The sequence below is a fragment of the Marmota flaviventris genome, chromosome 1 (assembly GCF_047511675.1).
Source record: "Marmota flaviventris isolate mMarFla1 chromosome 1, mMarFla1.hap1, whole genome shotgun sequence".
Classification (NCBI taxonomy): Eukaryota; Metazoa; Chordata; class Mammalia; order Rodentia; family Sciuridae; genus Marmota; species Marmota flaviventris.
In genome coordinates this window covers 173429932-173451716 of record NC_092498.1, presented here as the reverse complement: position 1 = coordinate 173451716, position 21785 = coordinate 173429932, and the positions used below count along the sequence as shown (strand labels likewise).

Sequence of the window (21785 nt, the reverse complement as noted above, 5' to 3'; positions counted from 1 at the left end):
TGTCTTCACTGTAGGGAGGGGGGAATATCCATTATTTCAGAGAAGCCTTCAGGAAAGGAAAAAAGAAAAATGAATGTATTTTATAGGATCTTTCATGAGGGGTAGGCATTGGAAGTCCTCCAAAATTTGGGGGTGTGAAAGAGGACACTGGCTATTACAATAAGCATCTACTTTTGGAAAACAAAATGTTTTAGTCGAATAACCATAAAGAAAATGGGTGAATCTGGGGTTGATTTGATAATGATCCAAATGGGACATGGTTTATAACAGGATTGTGACTCTTTCTACAAATGAGATACCTGGAAACCAATATGGGAAATTCACTTTGAGCTTTCTATCAAAGAATTTTTGGCTTTTGTTTGTTTGTTTGAGACAGGGACTTGCTAAGTTGCCCAGGCTGGACTTGAACTCACCATCCTCCCGCCTCAGCCTCCAGAACAGCTGAGATGATAAGCTTTGTGCCACCTTGCCTGTCACCAAATTATTGAATAATTTTTACCAAGGAGGTAGCAATCTGGTTTGGAGAGACTTTGAGCTGGAGCAATCAAAGATGCAAAGACAGAACAGAAAAGCTACCATGAAGTACACTTCTTAAAAATAAGGTGGGGGAGGGGGAGGATGAGGGGAAACACCAGGGTATATGTGCCAATTCCATTCACACCTGTCTTCTTCCCCCTTGTGTATTCAGATGACAGTGCTTGTAGACGAATAAGCAGACATGCTCAAACACCTATTGATTATGTCTTCCCTGGACCAAACTTAAAGATCTAGCCCTTCCTTCATTTTACAAAACGCATCAAACTACCCATCCGGATATTTAGAGGAGTTTTCTGTTGGTTTTGCCGCAACAGTCATTTATATCCACCTTTAACACAACACACCTACCTGGCTTGCTTGAATACAGCCTGCTCATCCCAGCCCAGCCTCTACTTCTGGCTGGTCTGTGCGGTTGGCCTAATGATGATAAAGCATCCTAATCTACTCAACATCAAAACTGTGCTCTGCACACAGCATGTTGTTTGCAAGAGCAGTGCCCGTACCCCTGGGTATCGAATTTCCCGAAACAGCTTTCATAAATTTTAATCCATGAGGAAGGGCTGTATACAAACAGCCTATGGAAACTCTACCAGTCATTTCCCTGCCCCTTCCAACCCCACTCTCAGCCTGCCTAAGCACACTTTTTTTTTTCTTTTCTCCAGTACTGAGGTCTGAATCCAAGAATACTCTACCACTGAGCTATATACCCAGACCTTTCTATTTTTTTGAGACAGGGTCTCACTAAATTGCTGAAGCTGGCCTCGAACTTGTGATCCTCCTGCCTCAGACCTAGAGCTGCTGGGATTACAGGCGTGTGCCACTTTGCCCAGCTCTGTAAGTTCTCTATAATTGACTTATGGTCTAAGTCTTCTATATCAAAGGAGGCTGCCAATTTTCAGAAATTTCTAACTTAAGAAATATGTCGAATAAGCAAACCACTCTACTGCCCCCAGGACCCTGTGCATTTGAGATTTGTTTATTCTGAATCAAATTAAGGACGGAAAATGGAAAGTTGGCAAAATTTAGCTATAGAGGGCTTGGATAGAAAAGAAACTTTCAGAGTCACCAACAAGCAGATTTTATCATGGGCCTATATCTAGGACTTCCATTTGCACATATTATAATCAAGAAGGAAATGCACATCTATTAAAAATCTATCACTGATACATCAGGATCTTGATCGAAGCCACTAAATGGGTTGATAACAGTCTCCAAAAATCTGTACTTAGCTAAACAGTTATTTTTTTTCTCTCTAGGTCTTATTTCTTCACTTATAAAGTAGGGAAAAGACCACAGCCTGCTCCCCAAAGGCTACTACAAAGAGTCAGTTGGATATAGTAGGTAGCAGATGTGACATAGCACCTGTCCCATGCTACACACACTAAGAGGTAGTGATCATTAACGGACTGCTGTCACCCAAGTTGGACTGAGGCTTACAAAACAGATCATTGTGACCTAAGCATGAAAGGAGATAACAGAGAGCGATCACTGGCCCACAATGGGAGAGTCACCCCATCTCTCTCGGACTCTACTGCCCAATAAAGCTCTCTGCTGAGAAATGAGAATTAATTGTTGGTGATAAATGAACAAAACCACAGGAAGACAGATCAAACATGAACTATCCAATTTCCATTTCCCAGTAGATGTTTAAAGAAGAGCCACTGCATCCCACGATAAAATATATCCAAGACCTCTGCTAACAAAAACCATCAAGGGGACGAAACTTCTGTGTGTGTGCATGGTGCGTGTGGGTGTGTATATGAGTGTGTGTGTGTGAGTATGTGAGTGAAACTACACGATGCACTTGAATTACAACAAAGTACCCAGACATTTTAACAATTTCATAGACTTTAATAACTTTCCTACATTTCTGATTATTGTTCAGTTAAGTAAGTAAAATACCAGCCAATCTCTTTGGTTACCAGGATTCAAGAGTCTTTGTTGGGTTATGAAAAGAATAAAACTTTAACCTACAGGTTCTCCTGAAGAAGATGATCCAACAAATTTTCATCCATTGACAAGAATGGTCTGAGGACAGAGGCATCAGACTACAGGATATTGATTGAATTAATGGTTCATGCTCAATGGACGGAAACTCAGCTTGTAAGAGTAAGAAGGACATAGATGTGAATGTGTAGACCTTGGGAGAAGTTCATGACTGGGTGACACACAAAATGTTTTTATTAAGGGAAATTCAAACTGTGGGCCAAAGCATCAGAATATAATGAACCCTCATATTCCCACTGCCCAGCTACAAAAATTATCCCAATCTTTTTTTGCAGGGAAAGGACACTAGAAATCCAACCCAGGAGCACTTAACCACTGAGCCACATCCGCCCAAGCACTTTTAATTTTTTTATTTTGAGACAGGGTCTCACTGAGTTGCTCAGGGCCTCACTAAATTGCAGAGGCTGGCTTCAAACTTGCAATCCTCCAGCCTTAGCCTCCAAAGTTGCTACGTCCACAAAATTATCCTAATCTTAAAGCAAATCTTGTTTGAACTAAAGCAGTAGTCATACCCTCAGTCCTCTCCCTGATTGTATGGAAAGCAGTAAGAAATAGTAAAGCAATCATGATATTAAAGAGGGAAAAAGACATAGGACTATCTAGAAAGCATATTTGTTCCTAAGAAACTAGCCAAAAGTACACACACGCAAGGGGAAAAGTCTTTGCACAGAAATACTAACAATGATATCCATGGGTGACATGAATCCAGGGCCCAGTTTTGAGATGATGTGTTTTTACTCAACCTTTTTTGCAACAAACAGTACATTATTGGCATTAAATTAAAAATTAAACTCCAACTCATTCTGTCCTTGAGAATGCAAGAAACAAAACCATCACGGGGAGTCACTTCCATTAAAAATACCCAAATTTACTTGTCAATCTTGCTTATCCCTCCCCCATCCTCCAAAAACAAAGTTATCCGGTCAGCCATGGAAAGGTATCAAGAGAGAGAACAAATTACACACACAACAAACATATGTGCACACCCAGTGATACAATAGTTTCCTAAAGAACATTGCCCACTGTACATCATGTGCCAGTTTTTGTTTTTTTTTTTTTTTTTTTTTACTAGAAAAGAAATCATTATTCAAAAAATGTTAAGAGTTGATGCAAATTTCTAGGGCACCAGCACTGAATGACAGACATCTGCGGTGGGGTAATGCTAGGCTGTTTCTTGCTTTGTTGATTCAACAATCAGCACTGAATGTCTTCTGTTCTAATTTATTTTAACTTCTGCTTAATTAAATGCATAAAAGAACTAATGTGTTGGATTTGGGGATTTAAAATGACTTTCACCCAGCTGTTTTTAAATGCACTAGGAAATTTCTGGAATATAATTGTTCTTTTAGAGGAAAAAAAAAGAAAAAAAGCAGACTGTAACCATGACATTCACACAGAGGGGAATTATCACCTAGTGACACTGGCTGACAACTTCTAAACAGTAATTCCCCACCCAGAGTTTGAAACACATTCCAGGACTTTCCCAGCGACCTCATGAGGTGATGTAAACATTGCAAAAAAAAAAGAAAAGGTCGAGGAAAAAATTATTTTAGATTCATTTTTGGATCAATTTGACCTCTAAGTAGTCAATAAACATTTGCTAAACAAAAGAGAACTCAGTAGTGTATCAAGTCTCCCTTTTTTTTTTTAAGAACTAGGGAATCCTCTCCTTCCACCCATGTTTTAAAAAATAAATAATGAATAGTTACAGAGTCTCATTATGGCTATAAATGCATTCGGTAATAGTAAAAATCTAATAATGGGGTGGGGGAGATGGAGATCAGGACCCATATCTTTTTATTCTTTTTAATTGTTGTAGTATAGATTGAACTCGGGGACACTCTACCACTGAGCTACATCCCCAGACACTTTTCGTTATCATTTTGAGACAGGGTGTCTCATTAAGTTGTCCAGGCTGGCCTTCAACTTGCCATCCTCCTGCCTCAGCCTCCTCAATAGCTACTAGGATGAAGGTGTGTGTGTCACTGTACCCAGCCAGGATCCAGTTCTTTCTACAGAAGCCAACATTAGTGTCTTTTTCTCATGCACAGCACTGTGGGGTTTTTTGCAACCAAATCTTTTTGCGGGGTGGAGAGGGTACTGGTATTAAACCTAGTACCTTTTGCATACTAAGTGAATGGTCTACCACTGAACACCCCTACCCCTCTATCATGCTGGGTTTTGTTTGTTTATAGCAATTCTTTTTTATTATTATTATTTTATTTATTTATTTTTATGTGGTGCAAAGGATCGAACCCAGTGCCTCACATGCTAGGCAAGGATTCTGCCACTGAGCTACACAGCCCCAGCCTCCTCTGCCAGGTTTTAACTTAAGGAATTTACGTTGTTCTTACTCCAGTCTTCCCCATCATTCAAGTGTTGCTCGTACATTCATGTCTATTGAAAAAAGAAAAACTTGTAGGGATCTATTATCCACTCATTTTGATGCCCAATGGCAAACCAGGACTCAGTGACAGCCCTGAACTTCACTGTCTTCAACATATCATCCTTCTTCCACACACTGACAGATATCTCAAGAGCTCAACTTTCTAAGTCTCAATCTGGCGCTTTATCCCTTGGGACATTGAAGCACTTTTGTCATTTACCAAAGCCTCTAACCTAAAGTTTTAGAAAGCACCTTTGCCCAGGCTGTCAATCCAACAGGAATTTCTATGATTTTTCAGAAAGCACAGAGAACTTGGTTAACACGCAGGACAACTTCTGCTTTACGTGGGAACAACTTGGAACATTTCAGACTCCAAATACGAGGCGCTCTTCCAAAGAGTTTTCTCTGCAAAATGGTCACACACTGTCAGGATGAGGACATAGTGAAAAAGTTGATTTTCCTACAGATGCATTTATTTCCTTTCTTTTCTCCCCATTGGTCTCTCCTGGATCCCTTCACAGCCTAGAGACAGACACACAATCATGTTCTCAAGTTGAATCACAGTTTTGGCTTCCATGAACTTAAGCACTGCCTGCCTGCTCCAGTTTTTGCAAAATTTCTGCTTCACACCGCCCCCATGTCAGGGCAGGCCTGCTGAGGGCTGAGATGACAATAAAGGGCTCCTTTCTGGGTTTCAACTTAATTATTTCTCAAAGAACTGAGTCATAATTTTCAAATGACAACACAAACCCAACCAGGACAAATCCTCCCGTGTTGTGGAAACTTGCACCAAATCTAACACCTATCACCAGGTCTCAGGAAAAAGCAACGGGGCAGAAAGAGATTTTAAACCCTCAGCCTCCCGTAGCGAGTCCCCCTCTGGGAGGTTTGTATTTGGTGTCAAGGAGGTTAATGAGTTAGCGGGACCCTTCTAGGTCTGGCTTTGGAGTCTGACCATATGGGAAGCCGAGATAAGCAAGTATAAGATGTGGCGTTGATCAATATGGGGGCAGATAATACCATTTTGAAAACAGATTACACGTCCACAATGCACTGTAACATAATTTAAACAAATATAACAAAATGGATTCCTACCAGGCAAGGTGCTCTTAAGAATAACTCAGATGTGTCTGGAAGCCACAGTGACATTTTAAGACCCCTAGGAACTAGTTAATTCTCCAACAGCCTTAGATGAGAACTTGCTAGCCAGGAAGAATTAGAAAATCATTTAAAAAAAAAAAAAAAAAACACCTGATGGCAGGATAAGCCAAACTCCCTTCTGGGTCTTCCAAGTTTCTGTACCTTAGGCCACTGAGGGTAGACAGGGTCCCAATGCAATTCAATTAGGGGAAACTAACACTTAGAATGTACTGACCAGCAAGACCCAGCGCTGGGCTTGTAACACCTTTGCAAGGAGCTATGCATGAGGCCAGTATTTATCCCCATCAAAGGAAGGAAGAGACGGAATAGTCAAGGACTTCAAGTTATCCAAGGTCAAGGCGCTCCTGGAGCAAGTGCGTCTATGAGAAATCTAAGTTTCTAGACTTCATAGCTGAAACTCTTAAATAACTGCCTCTTCCCCACAAGAGCAGGCTCCGGTGACTGCACTCACTGATCTCCACCTGCACACACAGGCAGCACAGGCTCTGGTCTCTGAAACCTCCTAACCTGTTACCATGGCATTGCCCAACCAGGGCCTGCCCCAGTCCCTTCTCAGCCCCATGGCATGCCACAAGTATCTGAAGAACAATAGATTGATTTTTTTTTTGTTTTTGCAACAATGGAGGGAATATATACCACCAGAGCTGGAATGTTAAGATAAACCTGTGCAATGAGGAAATTGCAAGCAGGAAATTCCTTGAAGAAATATCAGAACATCCGCTCGTTTAACAATACACTATAGGCGCTGGGGTCTGACAGGCAACCAGACTAACTCTGAGTCTGAAATAGACACGACTGTAATGAACAGTGTGGTTCGAGTCTATAATTAGAAGAGTCAGAAGGGCAGGAGTAGATGCCCTTAAAGACCCTGAAGGTCACAGGACAGCTACAAGTGTGACTGTGTAGCCACCGACATGTGCTGATCCCCTACCAGCATTCAAGCATGGTACAGTATGTGTGTGTGTGTGTGTGTGTGTGTGTAGTGCATGCATTACACGCACACACACACACACACTCATGTGTACACCAGTGTGCTGCAGACCTAACCTAGGGCTTCATGCATTTGAAGCATGTGCTCTACAACCAATCCCCAGGGCCCAAATTAAGTTTTCCATTAATTAACTTATGTATTATTTATTTATTTATTTTGCAGCGCGAGGAGGGCCACCCAGGGCTCACGTGGGCACTCTAGCTACACCTCCAGCCCCACGCTGCACCGTCTGAAATCAGTCCTTGTGACCTGATCCTATATCACAAGTTCTAAACCACAAACATCGCCCATCCACACCCCACGGGAAATGATGCACTGAAAAGACCCTTCCTGTCTGGATCCACAGAAGCTCAGGCCACGCCCAAACAGAAGCTATAGAGCAGGGTGACCCATCCTAGGAGCAGCCCCAACTTCTTCACTCCAGACGGCCTAGAAGGAAATGTCAATAATAAAAATGCCGTGCACGGTGTTATTAGTTTTACCAGGGGACAAAACTGTGATTATAAAGAATTTCCGTTTCACTAAAGTTCAGCATAATACATGAGCCTTTAAAAAAAAAAAAAAAACTAGGCCACCACTGGTTTAGTATACACTAAATAAGTAGGTCTGCGGACTTGGTGTGAGCTCAGGGCTTCACCTGTCAGTCATTTCAGATAAAGAGAGGCTTGTGTGGTGGAGAGAATCCTCCTAATAAGGGACAGTCTAGTGTAACACCCTTTTAGCCTAAGATAACACCACTTCTCGAAAATATTCGAGAATGGCATTTGTGGTGACTCTCCTCCAAGATCTCATTAAACTTCAGGGAGTGTCTACAATGTTCAGCAGAAGCAACAGAGGATAATGTGGGCAAAGTGACTATTTTTTTTTAAAAGCGATAAAGCCATGAAACCAATTAAAGCCATACCCATTTCCTCTAATACTTTTTGAAGAATTTGCATAATTTCGGATTTGACAAAAGAAACTCATTTCTTGGTCTCCCCCTTCTCAAACTTGACCTGCTGTGATCTAAGGAGAAAACCCACACACTGCTTGCTTTCTTTTCTTTTTTTCTTCCTTCCTTCCCCCCTCCTCTGTTGGTACTAGAGACTGAACCCAGAGGTAATTAAACCACTGGGCCACATCCCCAGCCCTTTATATTTTTTTTAATTTTGAGGCAGGGGCTCACTAAGTTGCTGAAGCTGGCCTTGAACTTGAGATCCTCCTGCCTTAGCCTCCCAAGCCGCTGGGATTACAGGCATGCGCCACCAGACTTGCTTGCTGGATGCTTTCTATAATATGTTTTCTATCAAAGAAATCACTTACTTTTCCCAACCTGTTGCAGAAAAGCAGCAGGAAGAATGGAAACTTTTATTAGAGTATTATGTTCAAATTTTGCAAGGACGACAAGCACCACACTGAGAGTAAGACCGTCCACCCTCACTTTTCATTTCTGCAAGACCTTAATTGCATACTCTCTGACAAGTGTCTATCAACCTGTCTTGCCACATTCACTCCCGTGTTTCATGTATTCAACTTTATCTGTTCCTTCTCCCTTTCTTGGGTAGAATTGTTGGGAATGCCCTGAGGAAGAGGGTTGTACTATAAATGTTTTAACATCCATTCTACCACCGTGCATGCCATGAAGAAATACTTAAGAGTCTCAATGTATAAAAATGAATTTTAACTAAATTGCATTTTTAAATTTATGGGATTTGGGAGATTTATTTATTTATTTTTTATTTTCTCTAGACCATACATATGGATGAGAATATTCTTGTAGAGGTATGCAGACGTTTTCGGTGAAGAGCCATATAGTAGTAAACCATATAGTAGTAGTAGCCATATAGTAGTAAACAGTTCAGGCTGATCGTTTCCTGTGGCTCTGTTGCAAACACTCTGTAGCAAGAGAACAGCACAGATAGGAAGGAGTGGCCATGTTGCAATAAAACTTTATTTACAAAACTAGAGAACAGGCCAGCTGTTTGCCTGTGGGCCACAGTTTGCCAACTCCTGATGTTGTGGATCCAGTCTTATAATCAACTGAATAAAATATGACTAGTAGCCAAACTAATATTTGTGAGCTAGGTAGTCCTGGGCTAGTCACCTAGCTTCTTCACTTCAGTTTCCTTATCTAGTAAATGAACAGGGAGAAGAAAGCCTAACAGAACCTCACCATAGGCTTATTCTGAGAAGCCAGGAAACTGAAAGTTCAAGGAAAGGAATAGTAGCCGTTACATTATTAAGCTGTATATTTGGGGGGATTGGGGTACTAGGGATTGAATTCAGGGGCACTGAACCACATCCCCAGACTTATTTTGTATTTTATTTAGAGACAGGGTCTCACTGAGTTGCTAAGTACCTCACTATTGCTGAGGATTGAACTCACAATCCTCCTGCCTTAGCCTCTCAAGCTGATGGTGACGGGATTACAGGTATGTGCCACCACACCCGGCTACATGCAGTATTTTTAAAATATATTTTTAATTATTGATAGACCTTTATTTTATTTATTTACCTATTTGTTTATTTATATGTGATGTCGAGAATCAGACCCAGTACCTCGCACATGCTAGGCAAGTGCTCTACCACTGAGCTATAATTCCAGCCCTACATGCAGTATTTTTAATATAACTAATATCATTACCCAAGAACCAGTAACAAACGTGTACGTTTCTTTCTGTTAGAATTATGTCAAAGATGCGGTTTTTCTAGAAAAACTGAAAAAGAAATTTTCTTTCCATCCCTCTGACAATCCATGGGTATACATCTTCAAAGCAGAAAACTTTTAAGAAGTTTAAAAAGTTAGGGTTGGGGAAGTAGCTCAGTGGCAGAGCACTTGTGTTAGACTGCAAGAGGCCTGGGTTCCAATCCAATCACTCCCAAACAGGGAAAAATTATAGAAGCTAAAATGTCAAATCAAATACATAAGTCACGCACCCCAAATGTAAATGTCTGAGGACACATTGAAGTTTGGGGCTTATTCCTGGGGTATTTGTGGTTGTCTTAGGATCTCAGTTCATTTGTTGTGATCTAGGATCGTAGGACACCATTTCCACTATTGTTTTCAAAATCATCCTAAAGCATTTAATGCTGCTTTCCAGCAAAAAGAATGAGGAGATGGCTGGGCTGAAGTTTTAAAAGCACTTTTTCAATTAGCAACTCGATGAATTGGGAGTGGGGCAAGCAATGCCATTATACAATTTATTCAATACATGTAAAAGCAATTATTAAATTCACATCACCCATGCCTTCCAAGTACTATTCTACACCAAGTTTTCATAAAGAGAAAATCTGACAGCAGTTTTTCATAAGCACGTTTTCGTCAGTGTTAAGGGCCAAATTTATCTGGAGGAATCTTTGGGTGACAAAGTAGAGTGGGGTGTGATTGGCATCTGCCAAGGAAGTCAGTGATACTCCTAACACCCTTCAATACACAGGACGGTGCCCCACCCTAGATATCATCTAGATCAAAATGTCAACAGAGTTAAAACTGAGAAAACACTGTCTTAGATTTGGAGAAAGGTATTGAGAAGAAAACCACCTGTCAGCTCTTTTTTCTTTTTTTTTTTTAAATCGTCTCATTTCACCTTCATAACAACCCTACAAAACAGTTTTGTTTTCTTTGTCTAGCAACAGAGACCAGGAAAGATGGCACAGAGAGGGTGAGCTGCCTGTTCCACGCTGCACAGTCCCAGACTAACATCAGGAACTGAACACAAACTTGGCGGGTTTGCTACACACACGGCCCAAAGTGGAAAATATTCAACAATTCAAGACTGGTAGGTTCAACTGAAGGGAAATAAGATATCCAAAGTCTCTGAGCTGCTATCAAATGAGTCCCCATCGCTGTCAAGCCCAGAAGTAATTCAGACAGATAGCAGAAGAGAGATCTCATCACCTTAACACCGGGAAGGAGCCTTCAACAGCGCAGCAGCAGCAGCGCCCTTGATCTTGACCAGCCGGCACAGGAAGAACAGGCCCTTATCGAGCACCTGGGAGCTGATTACACACTGCAGCTCTTTCTCCTTTATAGGATTTTCTCAAACTCAACAGACACCAGCATTCAGGAAAGGTTAACATCATTCTTTATTTACCCAAGTAAGATGTACAGCCACCTGTTTCTGACTCCCAGAATAATTAGCCATCTTATTGGGGGGGGGGGGAGATTCATTTCCAGCTTCCTATTGCTCAAATTCACATATAAAATTCCAACTGAGAGCTTCCATCTGCATAGTTCCTTTTTAGAAAAAATTAAATCTTTAATTAATTAATATATTTATGTATGGGGGGAACCAAGGATTGAACTCAGGGGCACTAGACCACTGAGCCCCATCCCCAGCCTTATTCTGCATTGGATTTAGAGACAGGGTCTCACTGAGTTGCTTAGGGCCTCAGTTTTGCTGAGGCTGGCTTTAAACTCATGATCCTCCTGCCTCGGCCTCTGGAGATGCTGGGATCACAGGCATGCGCCATCGTGCCCAACGTATGTATTCAATTTTTAAAACTCGGTATCTTTTGCTTTGAACTTTTTCACTCCAAACTTGGTCCTGACTTGGCAAGGAAACTCTGAGCCTCCATAAAATGAAGGCACATCTCTATAAAAGAACTATTGAGCCAGGAACAGTGGGGCACACGTGTAATCCTAGCTACTTGAAGACTGAGACAGGACTCTGATCATATGTTCAAGGCCAGTCTCAGCCATTTACAAGTAGCTTAGTGGTATAGCACCCTGGGCTCAATCTCCAGTCCTTGCTCCCCAAACAAATAACTGTTGACTCACAGAAGTCCACCTATGTGACTCTGCAATAAATGCAAAACCACATTAAGCAGGAAGAGACAGACAGCAAATGGACAGACAGGCCAGTATCACAAAAGGCCCCATAATGTATTTCTGGGATCCCCATTTCTTACTTTATCCAGGTCTCCGGTCCTCGATGGCAGACAGGCAAAAGCTAGTGTGGTCAGGGTTGTCCCCTGCATATAGCACAAGATGACCTTCCCTCAGAATTTCACCCAGGAGCACAAACCAGAAGGAATCTGACATTAAACATGAATCCCATCATAACTCTCTATTTACAGGGTGACAGGGAGAGGCACTAAGATTTATCAGCAAACTCCACTTGTCAACCTTAGCAAAAAAAGAAGAAAGAAAGAAAGTAAAACAATGGCTCAGGAGGCTGAGGCAGGAGGATCACCATTCAAAGGTAGCCTCAGCACCTGAGCGAGGCCCTAAGCAACTCAGTGAGACCCTGTCTCTAAATAAAATATAAAAAGGGCTGGGGATGGAGCTCAGTGGTTGAGTGTCCTGAGTTCAATCCCTTGTACCAAAAAAAAAAAAAAAAAAGTTAAAAATGGGTGTCATCCCATGCATTAGATAAGGCTCACAATTACTATGTTCAACACAAAGGTCAAAGTGAGTTGTTTTTACTGAAAATGTACACTAGGTCACTTTACTGGAACAACCACAGTGAAGGAAATAAAAGATCATGACAAGCTTGGGGACAGAAGACTGTAGTCTGTACAAGGAGTGGGCTCCATCCGATTAAGAGCTCTGTTCTCAGCCACAGCGTCAGTCCTGGGGATGTGGCTTCCTGCTGGAGAGCTGTCAAGTTATCCCCTTGGAAAGGAGAAGTCTGTGACATCAGCCTCAGTGCAAGGAGCATGTACAGTGGGAACCTGGTGATGATCCACTTAACAGGATTCAGCCGTGAAGCCAAAGGCAACCGTTCCTTTTCGGAATTCATCACTGACAACTTAAAGACCTGAATGACTCAGACCACTTCTGCCCCAACAGAAAGTGCAACATGATCCACGCTCCAAGGTCATTCTGGGACCATCCCAACCAGAGTGAGTTCCGAGCACCTGGGGAAATGCAAGCCCGACGACTACAGGCTAGACGTGGCAGCAGGTGCTCTGAACACACTCTTTCCGGGCCTTACAATGACCACAAGAGGTAGAGGTGAGGTATCCCCATCATACAGAACAGGCAACCCAGGCTCGGAAGGATGTCATTTGCTCAAGATCATGCAAGGACGTCCATTCATTCTTTCAACAAAGATCTACTGAGAACATTCCATATTCTGTGATGCCAGGTACTCAGGTGTGAACCAGACACCCACTGTCCTGCACAGAGATGTCAATCATTCAGAGGGCCAAGCCAGATTCCTCAACAAAACTCGACTGGGGTCCCAACATCCTTGCTTCTTCACAGTGGGTTTTGAAAACTTAGGACAGGAGGCACATCAGAAGGTACGTGGGTTTAGAGATGAATCAGAAGCCAGTTTTTGAACTCTTCATCCTGTTCTGAATCCCCCTGCTCACCCCCACACCTGCATCCTGACAGCTGTCTGCACCAAGACACTATCCGTAACTCTTAAAATTGCTATGGGAACAGATCCTCCTTAAATACCAAATTTGATCTGAAAACACTCCCTATTCTGCCGCCAGAAAGACCTCACCCAGATAACCCACCATTGTTGGTCCATTTAGAGGGTATGTACACCAACGAGAGTCATCTCATAGATGCACTGGTCAGTGACTGCTCCTGTCCACTTGACTCCCATGACGAACATGTATCCATTATCTATTACTGTGTAACAAATGAGCCCACAACAGAGGGGCTTCTATCAGCAAACATGTATCATCTCGGTTTCTGGCAGTCCGATTCAAGAGCTTAACTAAATGGTTTTGACTCAGGATTCCTCATGGGGTTAGTCAAGCTGTTGGCTATAATAAATGAGTTGGGATAGAGGTTCACCCTCCAGGCTCACTCACGTGGCTAGAGTAGGAGGCCCCGAATCTTCACCACATGGGCTCCCCACAGGGCTACTTGGTTGACCTCCCATTACAACAGGTGGCCTTCCCCAAAATGAGTGACCCAAGAGCACAAGTCTTTCTAGAGACCTCATCTCTAAAGGTGCAATCCTTTTTCCTTACTGAGTCCATTAGAAGTGAGTCACTAAGTCTAGTCACATACTCAATGGAAAGTGAGGTCCTGGGTTCAATCCTCAGCATCACATAAAAATAAATAAATAAAATAAAGGTATTGTGTCCATCTACAAGTGAAAAATAAATTTTTTTTAAAAAAGTTATTTATCCAGGGCTGGGGTTGTGGCTCAGTGGTAGAGCGCTTGCCTAGCATACTGAGTTCTATCCTCAGCACAACGTAAGTGTAAAAAATAAAGATATTGTATCCACCTAAAACTAAAATATAAATTTAAAAAAAGGTTATTTATCCTACACAAAACAAAAGAGATGGGATTTATAAATGAAAATGAAAAAACTTCTTCTTCGGTTCCTAGTGTTTTGGGGTATTTATAGCATGATAAAATGTCTCAGCCTAGAAGGGGCCATTCACCAAAGACGCTGCAATTTTAAGAAATATTCAGTTGCATGAATGCTTATATATTCTAAACTGCCTCGGGCAGCCAGATAAATAAGACATACACAGCACAAGAAGAAACACATAGAAACTGGGGAAGAAATAACATATTCGCCAATGTCAAGGTCGCCTCCGCCTCCTCCCCCTCCTCCTCCTCCCAGAAATAACTTCTCTCCCTCCCCACAATAAAAGGGGCAAATTTGATAATATTAGTAAGACTTCAGTCTCAGCAATCAGTAAGGTCAACCACCTCTGTTTTAATATGAGGGAGAGGTCCTGGCAATTACAGCTAATGGTAGATTCTGTGCTTAGCAGGTGCAAAGCCTTGGGTTCAATCCTTAGCCCAAAAAGGGTGTGGGATGTCAACGAGGGGGTTAAACCTGTTTAATGAACTGTATAAGGTACCCGATCCTAACATCACCATCGTTGCCAACAGGGGCACACTGGGTTACACCCAACCAGATGCTACTCTGGATGCTTCCTCTGAATTAGCCCTTTAATCCTCACATCAAAATCCATAAAATGGATATTATTATTATTCCAAGTTTAATACAAAGGAAACTAAGGCTCAGGGGAGAATTTGCACACTTATTGGTCTTGTGAACACAGGACAGCAAGGCATTCTCACCATGCCATGTGCTTTGAGAAGACTCTAGTTTCAGGTGTGCCTCCTGATCAAGAAAGAAGTATAGGGGCTGGGGTGATGGCTCAGTGGCAGAGCGCTTGTCTAGCACTTACAAAGCACTGGTTCGATCTTCAGCACCCCATAAAAATAAATCAAATAAAGGTATTGTGTCCACCTACAACTAAAAAAAATTTTTTTTTAAATAAAGTTGTTTAACAACAATGTGGTATCTCTGTGATACCTTTAAAAAGCTGTGACGTGGGCTGCGGCTGAAGCTCTGCAGCAAAGCGCATGCCTAGCACGTTGTGAGATACTGGGTTTTATCCTCAGCAATGCATAAAAATAAATAAATAAAATAAAAGCACACTGCCCATCTACAACTATTTAAAAAAAAAAAAAAGCTACCACCTGCTTCCAAACCCCAAATCAATCCTGTTGGACAGGTTAACATTCATCTCTAGCATTTCTAGAATTTCTATCTCATATGACCTTCATAATCTCTGCCATATCTCTATGCCCTTAATCTCTAACTTACTCTTATTTAAAACAGCATTTCAAGTCTTTCAATTAAATGAATCTATTTTAAAAGAAACTTTATGTCACATACAGGAATGAAAAACTAGTCACATCTGGTTTAGGTAAATAAGTCACCTATAAGTCTCATCAGGACACTTTCCCAAGGAGCCCACATGTGACTTCAGAATCCTTCTCAACACAGGGTTCCAAGTAGTCTCTACCTAATTATCATCAAAGACACTCAAATGAAGTCTATTGGCTGCATTGCACTGAATCTAATAAACTCTTTAAAAAAAAAAAAAAAGAAAGAAAGAAGAAACTTGACCCTCAAAGGCTTAAAAACAAATATTTAACTGCTTAAGTGTTTTAGGGGAATAAGCTCTCAAAATCAGGACTCTATTCTGAATCTGCTTCCTGCAGCAGTCAACCATGAGGTGCACACAGCAACATTACCAAAGCATCCTCCTCTCCAACGAGCAGAGCGCAGTCAGTCAAGAGCTCCTGAAAATCAAACTAGAAAACACACAGCTGAGAGGCACTGTTTGGACTTGCACAATTACAGCCTTTGTTGATGAGAGAAAACATACATTTTTCTATGCCTATATAAAGACCTAATCAGACTGACAGCTTTGGGGCTACCAGAATAAAGCAACCAGTATCCTGTCTTTGATGTTCATGGGACCAGGGATCAGGACCATTAAAAACAGAGATCAGCAAGGCTTTCAAGCTGGAGGTACCAAGAGGGGTCCCTTCCAGGCCCAGGGGGCACTGTCTGAGAAAGGGGAGCAGGACAGGGGCAGGTAGAGAAGAGCAGAGCTCATGCCCCTGAGTTGACGGCTGTCAGCGACAATTCCCAAAGACATCCTCCAAAGCAAGCCACAACAAAGAGTGATCAATTATTCATCTGCAAACAGGCACAGAGGTTGAATGCCAAGGCCATGAGGGGCAGAATCCATGATGTCTAAAAGGTTTATAGACATATTCAGATTGCCCATCCCCAGGTCCTAACTCTGAAATTCAAAATGCTCCCAAATCCCAAACGGAGAGCCAACAAGATACCCCAAGTGGAAAATTCCACATCTGAGCTCATGTGTGAAGCTTGGTTTCATACACAAAATTATTAAGAATACTATATTCAATCACCTTCAGCTCTGTGTATGGGGTATTGACAGAACACAAATAAATCTGGGGTTTAGATTTGGGTGCCACCAAGACATCTCACCAGGAATCCACCAATATTAGAAAATCCAAGAACCTCTGAAATCTGAAACACTTTTGGTTCTAAATGTCTCCAACAAGGGATGCTCAACTTGCTCTGTGCTACGTACATGTGATCTTTCCTGGATGTGGCCAAGAAATAGGGCAGGGTGCGCAGGCAGGATAGTGGCCGTGAGCTTGCAGCGAACCCATCCTTCATCTGATAAATACTTTCCCTGATAAGTCCAAGGTGCAGGGATTGAGCAGTGAACAAGACAAATCAGTTCCCTTGCTCTCAAAAAACCTATATGCCACCTGGTGAAACACACAACAAAACAAACACCTTATTTCAAGGATGAGTGATAGAAAGAAGACAGTGTTTAAAAATGAAATGTGACAGAGGAGGAAGGCAGAGAACAGAAGCCAGGGAGCTGAGTGAGATATCAGACCCTTATTTCAAAGATGGGGAATGCTGGGCACGGTGGTGCATCCCTGTCATCGCAGCAGCTTGGGAGGCTGAGGCAGGAGGACTGCGAGTTCAAAGCCAGCCTCAGCAACTTGGCGAGGCCCAAAGCAACTCTAAATAAAATACAAAATAGGGCTGAGGGTGTAGCTCGGGGTTAAGCACCCCTGAGTTCAATCCCCAGTAACAAAATGACAACCAAAGATGGAGACAGGAGATGAAATTGCTGTCCAACTTGGCCAGGGTCACATACATAGCTAAGGGCAAGCTGATATTTGAAACCACAGCTCCCCGACTACAGGACCAACCCAAGTTCTCCCTCCGACTGCAAGCTGACCCCTCAGACCTGGTCACTGTCTTAGGACACCCTCCCGTCAGGGCCACCTAGATTCACAATGTTCAGCTGTCCTGTGGATAGGCACTAGTACCTGAGTCAGGCCAGAACCCTTCTATCCCAGCAGTTTGGGCAGCCCCTGGGATTGAGGACAATGACACCACCAAGTCCTCGTCAGAAGAGTCACCTAATTTAAAAAACTAAAACAAAAAACTCTTCAATTCCAAATCTGGGATCCAGAATCAGGTCCTATCTGCATTTCCTCCCAGAGCCCATAGCTCTTGGATTTCCCAAGCAGGTCCATCATGAAGCTGTGTTGACCCTTGTTCAAAGCCAGCGCCATGAGTGCAGTCTAGACAAGCACAGGCACACACCCCCATCAGGTCAGTGGGGACAGGGCCCCGCTGGCCCCAGCTGCTCTGAAGCCCTCTTCTTCACAAGCAAACTCTAAAGCACATTCCCCGCGGCCGCCTGCTATGGATCCACTTCAGGACAAAGAGAAGCGGCCTCCACAGAACTCTGGGTGGCCCTGTGAACAGTGCTCTTTAAGTGGGGACATCTAAATGCTCCGGTTCTGAATAACTACTTTAAAAGACTCTTGAATCCATTTCATTTTTAATCAACTGATTATATTGTGAGCAAAGAAAGTTGAAGAGAGGAGAGGAAATGCAGGAAATGCAAGGTTACAATGAATCCCAAGAAAGATACATGCCAAGATGGAGCTACAAGAGATGCAGGAGACCAGGACACAGTGTCCCAAAATAGGACATGTAGGTATCTGAGAACAGCAGGAATAGGAAGGGCTCTGTGATCGTCCCCTCCCCCTGCTCCCATGCTGATGTTCTCCCCTGCAAGTTAGATCATAAGACCCCTATTCCACAGGGGTCGTCATCTCTGGAGACACAGAGAGGCCAGGAAGAATCTAAACAAAGGTCTCTTGAGCTCCCCACCCCTGATTTATGACATTTAATCATGACCTTTGCCCTTCAATCAGAGATCCTCATGAAGGTCCATAAAAATACAGCTTCCCTACATCTTTGGCTCTTAATTTTTGGAGGCTTCCATGCCACACAAAACTTTGTATATTAAATAAACCAGGCGTGGTTGCCACACCTGTTATTTCCAGAGACTCAAGGATATTGGACATGACCCAGGGAACCTATTTCCTAAAAGGTAAAATTGGCATTTCAGAATCCTAGAGATTCTGAGTCTTAATAGATCCATCAAATGAAATCACATCAAAGCATTGTTACAAGGCTGAATATACCTGAAGAAGCCTGTACAGTGAATTTTTAAAATAATGTAGTCAAAGGAGAATGAATGGCATTGGTACCAAGCACAGAGTACCAGTATTTCCTCCTTCCTCTGGAAAGCTACCCATCCTAACACTCATTCCTTAAAATGCATTTCCAGTTACATCCCACTTCCTAGAAATGTCAGCTCTTAAGTGTTTACGTATAACTTGGGGATTTCAGAAGCGTTTCCATTCTGCATGTGCTGATCCCTGAGATCCAGGGCACCTCTGCATTGCCCAGCCTGAACGCGAAAAGGCAACACTAACTCCAAGAGGAAACTCTTCCATGAAATAAATGGCACCATCCATTTGGTCAAAGCCAATTGGTACAACTACCTATTAGCACAAATCAGTACATCTTCAGGCAAAACAACCAAGTCTAGCTGACAATTATTCCTGCTTGAGAAGTTTCAGTGACAATATTCATTCCACATACATTTTCAAGCGCCTGCCACACAGGCGCTCTTCTATGACTATATGATACGACAGTGACCAACTGATAACAGCTCCTATAGATCTTCATCTAAAGAGTAAAGGAAGATCGTGAACGAGACAACAAAGAAATGGAATAGAAGTTGCAACTATAATTAAATGCCAGGATGATAATCATCAGGGATTGAAATAAGGAGAAACAGGGGGAGGGAGAGATGATGTCTATTTCCTGTCACTGAGAGGCAAGTGCATGGCACTCAAGAGACTCAGCAACTTCACCTGTAGGATGACTCGTCAGGTGACCAGGAACACCTCTGCCCCAAATCTGGACAAAATGATCAAAAAACAAGAGTGAATCTCCTTCTTTGTCACCAGCAGGAAGTTCAGCCCGTGAGGTCCCAAGATGCATGCAAGATACAATGGCCAATCCCCCAGAAAGATAGTGTCAAGGTCTATTCACCAAACACGGCCCTAAAATACAAGAAGCACAACCTGACAGAACTCTCCTAGGTGTGCTCAGATGATTAGATCAGAGAACACATGTCAAGTTCCTGGCCCATGGCAGATACCTATAAAAAGAGTCCCTCATAAGACCAGCTAGAGGTGAGAACAGCTTGTTCTCTTGAGGAGCCCCCAGTCCCCTGACCCCATGATGAATACTTCTCCCATGTCTGATTCAATTCTCACACCAAGTCTAAGAAGCACAACACCAAACTGAGGTCGGAAGAAACTAAGTAACTTGCTAAGTAACACTAAGTAACTGGGAGCCATTTGAACCAAGGTTGATTCTAATCTCGCAGACAAACAGATTCTAGAGCTTTCTTTTCATAGAGATCGGGTCCTTACACAGGAAGAGTTTGCCTTGGAGAGCAAGGAAAGTTGGATGGGTACAGGACAGCACCTATGGACAACTATAAGGCACAATTATTCCCCAACCCCAAAACAAAAGATGTGCGCTAAGTCATAGCGACAACTGTGTAGCAAAACTGTAAGACCTATGAGACTGGAAATCTATTTAGTTCACCATTCTATCCTGAGTGCCTTATAAAAGGAGTGACTGGCATACGGTATGGTGTAAATTAAGTATTTGGGAAGTAAATCAAAGCATTATTTATGCACATGCCTGTAACATCCACAACTTGGGAGGCTGAGGCAGGAGGATCCCAAGTTCAATGCCCTCAGAAACCTAAAGAGATCCTGTCTCAAAATGAAATTAAAAAGAACTGGGGTGTAGCCCAATGGTAGAGCACCCCTAGATACAATCTCTGGCACCCCCCCCCCAAAAAAAAGGCATTATAAAAGCATAACATAAAAATTTTTTAAAATTAAATTAAATGTCCATCAACCAAATAGGTTGTTCTAACCTAAGGGGATTCTAGGAGCTGGAGTCTAGGGAAAGTTGGATGGGTAAATAAACATCCCATAATGCACAGGGCTGCAGAATTATCTGGCCCCAAAATGTCAATAGTGCTGAGGCTGAGAAATCCTGTTTCGAGGTATTAGAATGAAAAGCATTCATTATTATGAAGCAGGGAGTCTGAGTTACCTATCCTAAATATAAATGATAGAAGAAACATTATTCCTGAAATAACATGAGGTATTATTAGTAGAAGAACAAGGTTCCAAAAGGGTAAAAGGGACATGTGTATTCTTCTGAGCATGCCTTAACCCCAACACAGTTCAGGGCACAAGGCAAGGACTGGCATCAGTCCCCCCTAAGAGGTAGCATAGAACAGCACCCCAAAGGCAGCTCCAACTTCAGAGCTGGGCGGGGGCAGAGGGACAGGGAACTGTGCCACTGGCTAGCACAGTCTGCGTCTGCAGAAAGGGCCCCATAATGAGTGCTACTTATTTATCTCTTAAATGACTTACATGGGTCAATGCCTATCAAGCTTCTAATCCTGTCCAACATTCACAAAGGGCACAAGGTTAAGAAGCAGCCTGCTAAGTACAGACGTCCAACATGTTGATGTATGGAATCTGCTTGGCTTCAACTTGAAAAATCAGTGAATCTACAAAAGCTCAGTTCCCAAATGGACACATATACATATCCCCCCAAGAAAGCTATATCCCAGAGCCTCCTTCTCTAGCCTCAATAGGCCTGTTCAGAATGACCTACAGCTTGTCTACCAGCATCAGCATGAACCTGTGAACAAACGACTACTGCTATCTATCACCAATGAGTTTTGTGCCTAAGAATCTTTAAAAAGTGCCCCTGGGTTCAATCCCAGGTGCCAAAATAAAAATAAAAAAACTAACCATGAGACAAAACATAAATGACAACTTTTATTTCTTTTTTTTTTAAAGTTGAAATCCAAATGGGATGAGATTACCTCTGCTGAGGCTGAAAATCAAGACCCAAGAACTTAATCAACTAAACCTCACCAAGGTACCAGATGGCCTGTTAAGTATTCGGGGATTTTTTTTTTTTTAATCTTACAGCCAATATACCCATCTGGTAGCATATAGAAATTATGGTTTT

The 21785-nt window shown here is 42.4% G+C and overlaps 1 protein-coding gene across 1 annotated transcript in view; it reads right to left on the bottom strand.

Annotated features, from left to right (window-relative positions):
• Ptprg (protein tyrosine phosphatase receptor type G) overlaps positions 1-21785 on the bottom strand; it is a 708866-nt gene that overhangs the window by 598712 nt on the left and 88369 nt on the right. The gene's annotated exons all lie outside the window — the stretch shown is intronic.